Source organism: Crocuta crocuta, unplaced genomic scaffold, assembly GCF_008692635.1.
Source record: "Crocuta crocuta isolate KB4526 unplaced genomic scaffold, BGI_CrCroc_1.0 scaffold16, whole genome shotgun sequence".
Taxonomy (NCBI): domain Eukaryota; kingdom Metazoa; phylum Chordata; class Mammalia; order Carnivora; family Hyaenidae; genus Crocuta; species Crocuta crocuta.
The window spans coordinates 1508940-1516696 of NW_027531893.1; the positions used below are offsets into that span (position 1 = coordinate 1508940).

Below are 7757 nucleotides of genomic sequence, written 5' to 3' on the forward strand. Positions count from 1 at the left end.
CATGCTCTCTCTCTCTCTCTCTCTCTCTCTCCTAGAAATAAATAAAACATTAAAAATTAAAAAAAATAAAATAAAATGAACTAAGAAACTATTTTTGATATTGTTGTAGTAGAAAAATAGTAAGGAGCAGAGAGAAAAAAAAAAGAAGGCACTAATACTTAGTAAACAGATATATATCAGAGCTAAACCGTATAAAAAAATAGGCATGTATTGAACTCTAAAATCTAGCAGTAGATAATATACCTTATTTTTAATTGTGTATGCAACATGTTATAAAAACTGACCACACATTAGACCAAAAAGAAAAAGTTTGAAACCAAAAGTTTCAAAATGAAGTAATACGGCCAACATTATTTGACACAATGCAATAAACCCAGAAAATAATAATAAAAATGATTAAAAGGACCTTTTTACATAAACCTTGAAAAACATGCTGAAAAACAACTCTTGGTTCAAGGCAGAAGACAAACAAGACTTCAAAATTTATTGACAATAACAGCAGACATAACATATCAAATCTATGAGCTACAACTAGAGCAATTTTAGTGTTGAATTCCTATAAAAGTACAAATACAAAATAAAGATCCATTAATTAAACACCCTACTCAAAAAGCTTTGAAAGGAAAACAAAAGAAAGCAAGAAGAAATTAATAAAGATAAAAGCAAAAATTGGTGGATTTGAAAACTGAAAAAGTTAAGCTAATAAAATCCAAAAGTGTTAGTTGAAAATTTTAATGCAGTAGACAAATTACTAGCTAATTTAATCTAGAAATGACAGGAAAAATCAAAATTATCCAAAATTTTAAGTGACAAAAGAGAAAACCATTAAAACAGAACTTAAAAATGTTTTTAAATGTTTATTCACTTTTGAAAGAGAGACAGAGACGTGAGCTGGGGAAGGGCATAGAGAAGGAGACACAGAATCCGAAGCAGGCTCCAGGTTCTAAGCTGTCAGCACAGAGTCCACATGGGGCTCGAATTCACAGACCGCAAGATCATGACCTGAGCTGAAGTCAGACTCTCAACCCACTGAGCTACCCAGGGGCCCCAAAATAGAACTTTTAAAGAGAATCATGAAACTACTTTGCAAAACTCTGAGTAAATCCATTTTAAAATATAGATGAGGGGCGCCTGGATGGCTCAGTCGGTTAAGCATCCAACTTCAGCTCGGTCATGATCTCATGGTTCATGAGTTCAAGCCCCATGTCGGGCTCTGTGCTGACGGCTCAGAGCCTGGAGCTTGCTTGGATTCTGTGTCTCCCTCTCTTTCTGCTCCTCTCTCCCCACCCCTCAAAAATAAATATTTAAAAAAAAAAAGAACACAACCTCTTCAACCACTGCTTGCCCTAAACAGAGCTTTTGTATTACTAGCTAATTATTTCTGATGATCAAGGCCAAATAACCCTGATGCTTAACACTAAAATATTAAAGATGAGGAGTTGCCTGTGTGCTTGTTAAGCTATAATTTCTTTTCTGGAGATATAAACAGAAGAAACTCGGTGTTGAATTCACCTTCTAGTAAATTTTCGTGAGGTGCTGGTGGCAAGCAAAGGGAAGTGTTTTATTTTTGCCTGAATGATTTCCTCTAGAAAATTATTCAAGGACAAGAGATAACCTTTTTAAACGGATTATTCCAGTGCGTGTAAAATTATATGAGCAGGAAGAAATCAAAACTTATTCATAAACGTATTACTGACACAGTAGAATCATTGCTCCAAACCTCTTGAGAATATGTCTCAGACTGAATCTCGATTGAGAGCCTCTCTGTGAACTATCCATGCCACACACTTCAGTGGAAATAACGTTTGTTTTCCACAAAAGGAGTTTCTAACCAAGAGAACTTTGTCTTTTGTAGTAAAGATGAAAGGCATTGAGGCTTGGTTTTAATTTGGAGGACGGATGAAACTACTGCAGAGACTCGTTTGGTTTTGTTTTTTAAGTTTTTATTTACCACAGAGACTTCTTTGAATTCTCCTACAAACCACCTCCTGGGCTTTTATCCCTGACCCCTAGGCAGTGTTTTTCAATATTTGGCTCAGAGATTACTGGAGTCAGAAGCACCTGAAATTAAATGTTTATAATGCTAATTCCTAGGCTTCCTCGGACTTAAAGAAGTCATATTTTAAGTGTGGAACCCAGAAACTACATTTTTAACAGCGTTCTAAATTATATAGATGAACATTGAAGTTGGAAAAATCAGTGCACTGAAGTATGGACCAGCAACTCGTTTCTGGAAAAGGCCAAATCCTAAGTATTATTACTTTCTTTTTGAACTACTTTTTTTGACATACAATTGACATGTAAAAGGCTGTACATATTTCATGTATATAGTTGTATGAGTTTCAGGGTAAGTGTACACCCATGAACTTATCATTACCATTAAGGTCATGGACATACTCATAACCTCCCACGGTTTCCTCCAGCCCTTTATTGTTATTATCATTACTATTTCAATATGGTAAAAACATTTAATGTAAGATCTGTCCATTTAGCAGATTTTTAGTATACAATACAGTGCTGATAGCTATAGGCACTGGACTGTGTAGGGATTGCTCAAACTTATTTATTTTGCAGAACTGAAACTGTACCCGTTGACCATCACCTCCCTCATTTGGCTCTCCCTTACCCCCCCAGCAGCCACTTTTCTACTCTCTGCTTTCGTGAGTTTATTTTAGACTCTACATATAAATGATATCACATAATATTGCCTTTCTGTACCCGGTTATTTCACTTAGCAAAACATCCTCCAGGCCTGTCCATGTTGTCACAAATGACAGGATTTCCATCTTTTTTAAGGCTGAATAGCATCCCGCTGAATGTATAAATGACTTTTTCCTTATCCACTGTGTCAGTGGACACAGGTTGTTTCCCTGTCTTGGCTCTTGAGAATAATGCTGCGATGTACATGTGAATGCACGTATTTCTCAAGATCCTGACTTTAATTCCTTTGGATAAAGATCCGCCACTGGAACCACTGGACCATATGGTAGTTCTATTTACCATTTTTTTGAGAAGATAGTGTAATTTTAGAATGTATTTAGCTAGAGAGATAAACAAAACTATACTACTTCTATCCAGAGTGTGTTTGTGTTGTCTACCTTTAAAAGAAACCTAATAATTCTAATTGTATTTTAATAAGAAAAATCAGAAACTCCATTCATAATGAAGTGCTTCTTTTATTTGTAGCCTATTTAGAAACTGACTCTGACTTTTGGAGCGCTAGGCACAAATTATAAAAGTCCCCATTGAAATCTCTACCAGTTGCCTTTTGGCTTAATGTCTTCTGACCTGAGTCTGGTAACATCGTTAAGTGAGAGAAAGAGGAATGTACTCTTCTGTTTGCAGAACCTACTCCATATCAATTCTATAGTTTTCTAGAACCATATCAGAACTTCAGCATCAGCCTTATTTTTATTTTACACCAAAATACTCTACGTTCAAGAGACATAAAGTCTCTTCAAAGGTTAAACTTTCTGTGATGAAAGCCATTCCTAGATACCACAGGCCCCCAACCACCATGCCTTCTCTTTCTGCCTCAGCTGCCATCTTGCCCTCCTGATTCCCACATCCGCCACACGTGCGCACACATGCTCACATGGACACACACTGCACATCCTCTCTTCTTCCACAGACCCCCTAATCATTGTCACCTGAGCTTTGCCTACTTACTTATCCAATGTCTGCATAGGAGAAAGTGTAAATGATTACAACAGAGAAAAAGGAAGAGAACTGAAAGGAGTGGAAAAGTATTGTCATGAGGTACAATGTCAGGAGGTAGCCATGAGATGAAATAACAGCGTAACAAAGGAGCTATGTGTAAATCTCTGCCTTCAGGATCTTGAAAAAATCAGATGGCGTGGATGTGTTAATGCAGAACTTGAGGGCTAGGAGAGACCTGTGAGTCTTCTAGTACAAAGCCCTCCATTAGCAGGTAAAGAAAACAAAAGGGGAGTAGAAACAGCCCAAACAAAACAGAGCACTTGTGTGTGCCCACTTCGAAGGCCATGAGTTAACCCCCAGATCTGGTTCTTTTAGATCAGATGTCCATCTTGTTTCAATCAACTATGGCGAGGGTGGTGGCAAAATCATGGCATCATATGAAATACTCCACAGTGGAGGCCATGGGTATAGCAGCCCTATGGTTTCCAAAAAGGTCATTGTAACCACGTCACGTGTTAAGCACTTGACACAACCTACCCTATGTGGAAACAAGCTTTGAACACAAACAACCCTCCCCCCCAAAAATCCATACACAATGAACTAATACATAATATGTACATGTAGTACATGTAAAGCAGAGAGATTTCGGATTGCAGTTGGATGTACAAAGTAGTCACACCCGAAACCACACTAAATGATGACAGAAGGGTGGGGTGGAGGCATAAACCCATACAGATGAAGAGGAAGGAAGAGGGGACAAGAAAAACGACATTTGTGAACAAGAGCACAGACATCTGGTAATTGACTCAGCACTACTGAGAAAGTTGAATCCTAGACTGACAATATTAAACAACCAAGAAGCAAAGCAATTTATACCACATAACTCATGAGAGAAACGAAGGCACCGGGCACCTCTGGAAGTGGGGGCGCAAGTGGAGGGAGATCAAGAGATATTACTAAAGTTTGTTAAAGAGAGCAGTGGCGGGGCGCCTGGGTGGCTCAGTAGGTTAAGCGTCCGACTTTCGCTTAGGTCATGATCTCGCGGTTCGTGGGTTCGAGCCCTGCGTCGGGCTCTGTGCTGACTGCCAGCTCAGAGCCTGGAGCCTGTTTCAGTCTGTGACTCCCTCTCTCTCTGACCCTCCCCTGCTCACGCTGTCTCTCTCTCTCTCTCCTAGAAATAAATAAAACATTAAAAAGAGAGAGAGAGAGAGAGCAGTGGCCTCAGAGTTCCTTCAACTGCTCTGGCCAAGCCTGAGGCTTATTCTCCAAGAAGGATGAAGCAGAGGTTAGGTGAAGTGGGCTGCATGAGCACAGCTGAGATAGGGCACCATCTCGGAAAAGTGTCTCTACCAGGACTCAGGATCCAGAACCCCAGAAGCCGAGTTTTTACCCTCCAGGCAGAAGATGAGGAATACTTTCCTGGAGGATTCAACTACTAGCGGTTCCCTAACCAGATGCCAAGCCAGATCACCCAACCGTGGGTCCCACCACATTTGACACATGCCAACCCTGTGCGGAGAACTTCCCATCGGCCTTTTAGCACCAGATTCTTTAATAGGATTGAATAGCATGTCCAGATATTTGGTGAAAGCTTGTAGTAGGAAAAACAGAGAGACAAGAACACAGGGAATAGTGGCTAGGCGAACACAAAAATTTGAAAGGACTTTGTGGTGAATACTCCCCTAAAAATCACAGCTCTCTGTGGCCATGCCCTTTGCAAGGTAGTTATGCTTCTCCTTCCATCAAAAGAGTTCATTTGAATCTGGGCTGGCTGGTGATGGACTTGGAGAGTTTGTCAAGGGGGCCTACAAGCCTCTGCTCTTGCTCTCTCAGAACCCAGGAATTGCTCAGCTACCCCACAGAATCATAAAAAATAGTAAATGGAATTGTTTTAAATCACCAAGTTTGACTTATGCGTTCATAAGAATCATGGTCTTGCCTTTTTAAAACTAGCTTTACCAACAGCCAGGTCTTCATTTCTCTCAAGTTGAGAGAATACTTAAAACTGGGTGGGGGGAGGGGGAGGCAAAATAAGCATGTTACTTACAGTAATGGGCGTTAATGTCAAAAGAAACCATTAAAGCTTAAAAGTCTCTTGTTTTCTCAAAGTCTTGTTTTCTCAGAACTCTTGTTTTCTCAGTCTTGTGCATGTGTAACTTGGATAAAAGCTAAAACTACATCCCAAAATGTAAAAGCCAAAGCAAAAAAGTTAGAGAAGAAAATGCACCAAAATGTTCCTGATGTTATTCATTGCATGAATGGTAGGTTGCAAGTGGCTTTTATTTTGTACTTATGTACTAACTTATATATTCTCTAACTTTTCTCTAGTTTTCAAATTTTCAGCAGTGAGTATATATGGCCTACATAATCAGAAAAAAAAAAAAAACAACTTGGTGAGATAGAGAAAAAAAAATAAGAAAAGCAAGAAAGCCTTCTTGACCATGTTTAATTCGTAGGCTCTCCCGCGCCCCCATCTCCTTTCCCATTCTCTTCAGGCTTGTGAATGTTTTCATCTCTTTCTCGCTCTCACGCATAATGAGAGCACACAATCAGCTCCTCTATAATGGTCCATTCTTTTTAGGTTTTTAGTTCTTCCTGAAAACAAAACTTCTCAGAAACACAAACTGGTCTGTAGATGGCAGCTTTCTTTGATTTCTAAAAATCCTCTGTGTTTCTCTGCAACTTTTTGTCCCTACCCTATCCTAACCCCTAAGACTACTGGCTTTGCCATCCTATCCTCCCTCATCTAGGGATTCAAACTCAGGTCTGCCATGTTCATGATATGATCGCAGGACAAATAGTGATTTGACATATCTGTGTTGAACTACAATCCACTTTCCCAAGCTGCTTTACCTCACAGTCAGGGCTGATGTTGGCCAGAAGAATAACAGAAGCCTCAGTCCTCTCTGGTTCCACCCCTTGTAAGCTCTTTTTAAGGGGAGCTGTCATGTTGAATGTCATCCTTCACCCATATAGTAGCATTTCTTAGACTGTCTACACTGTTGCTCGTGTTATTGGTTGATCTGCATGAAACACGTGCACTATCCACAAACCTAAGAGTCTTGCAGAAAGGATCATTTAAGGAAGCAACCCGTGTGAGAAAGATTCTTCTACGGTGTTAGTTCTTTCATTCTTAGAAGAAAGACTAATTTCACAAACAAAACACTGCGGAGACAGGGAGGGCTGAGAGGAAAGGATGGATAAAGGCTTGCCTTTCACTGAGACATAAATATTTTATATGTGAAAGCTAGGATTAGTTTCTACTCTGGTGTTTGAATGTCTTTTTTATTTGTCAGCTACAATGTGCTTTTTCAAATTACAGCAGGAATATTATAACACAACAGCACTTAATCTTGCCACTGTGTCACACTCAACTGCTGTGCCTCACGCCTTTAAACTGTGCTTCAGGTTACACAGATAAGTGATTACTACTGTACATATGTACTTGATAAATTATTTTCAGTATTTGCATTTTTGGTGAAAAAAGTCTCCCTCATCTTCTTTTCCCACCTATGTGGAGGAGAGGAGGGAATCAGAAGGGTAAAACTATTATAAGCTAAGGGCAGGGCTAAGGTATTGAGTAAAGTATGAGTCTTCATGACTAAAGTATTCACTTCTTTCTAAAAAAAAAACATACTACAGTCAATTGTTTGAACAAACAACTCTAAGAGCATGAAAAGATCCTTGTTTTTACATGGAGCACAGCTTGTATTTATATACAGTGTAAGGTATTGAAGTACAAACACGAGAAGTCACTGCAGCTTCTCCTTTGAGAAATAACACCTACTTCCTTTGTTAAACTGATAAGAACAGATGCTACACTTGATCTTAGCCAAAAGGCCGAGAAGCGATACACCTACTTCCTTTGTGATGAGGGACTAGGAAGCTCTCAGCTGTGTTGGTGAAAATCATCCATGGGAAAGAAGGAAGGAAGAGATAAAAGAAAGAAGGGAGGAAGGGAGGCGGGAAGGAAAAAGGAGAGAAGAAGGAAGGAATCCTACTGATTTAAACTGCATTGACCAACTCTAATCCACTAGAAAATTTTAGAAATACTGATTTAAGCCAAGAAAAACATTTTTAAGGGGCTCCTGGTGGCT

General features: G+C 39.4%; 1 pseudogene; it reads right to left on the bottom strand.

Moving 5' to 3' along the window:
* Nucleotides 1-7383: 7383 nt before the first annotated feature.
* Nucleotides 7384-7512, bottom strand: LOC144239324 (U2 spliceosomal RNA; annotated as a pseudogene).
* Nucleotides 7513-7757: the final 245 nt, after the last annotated feature.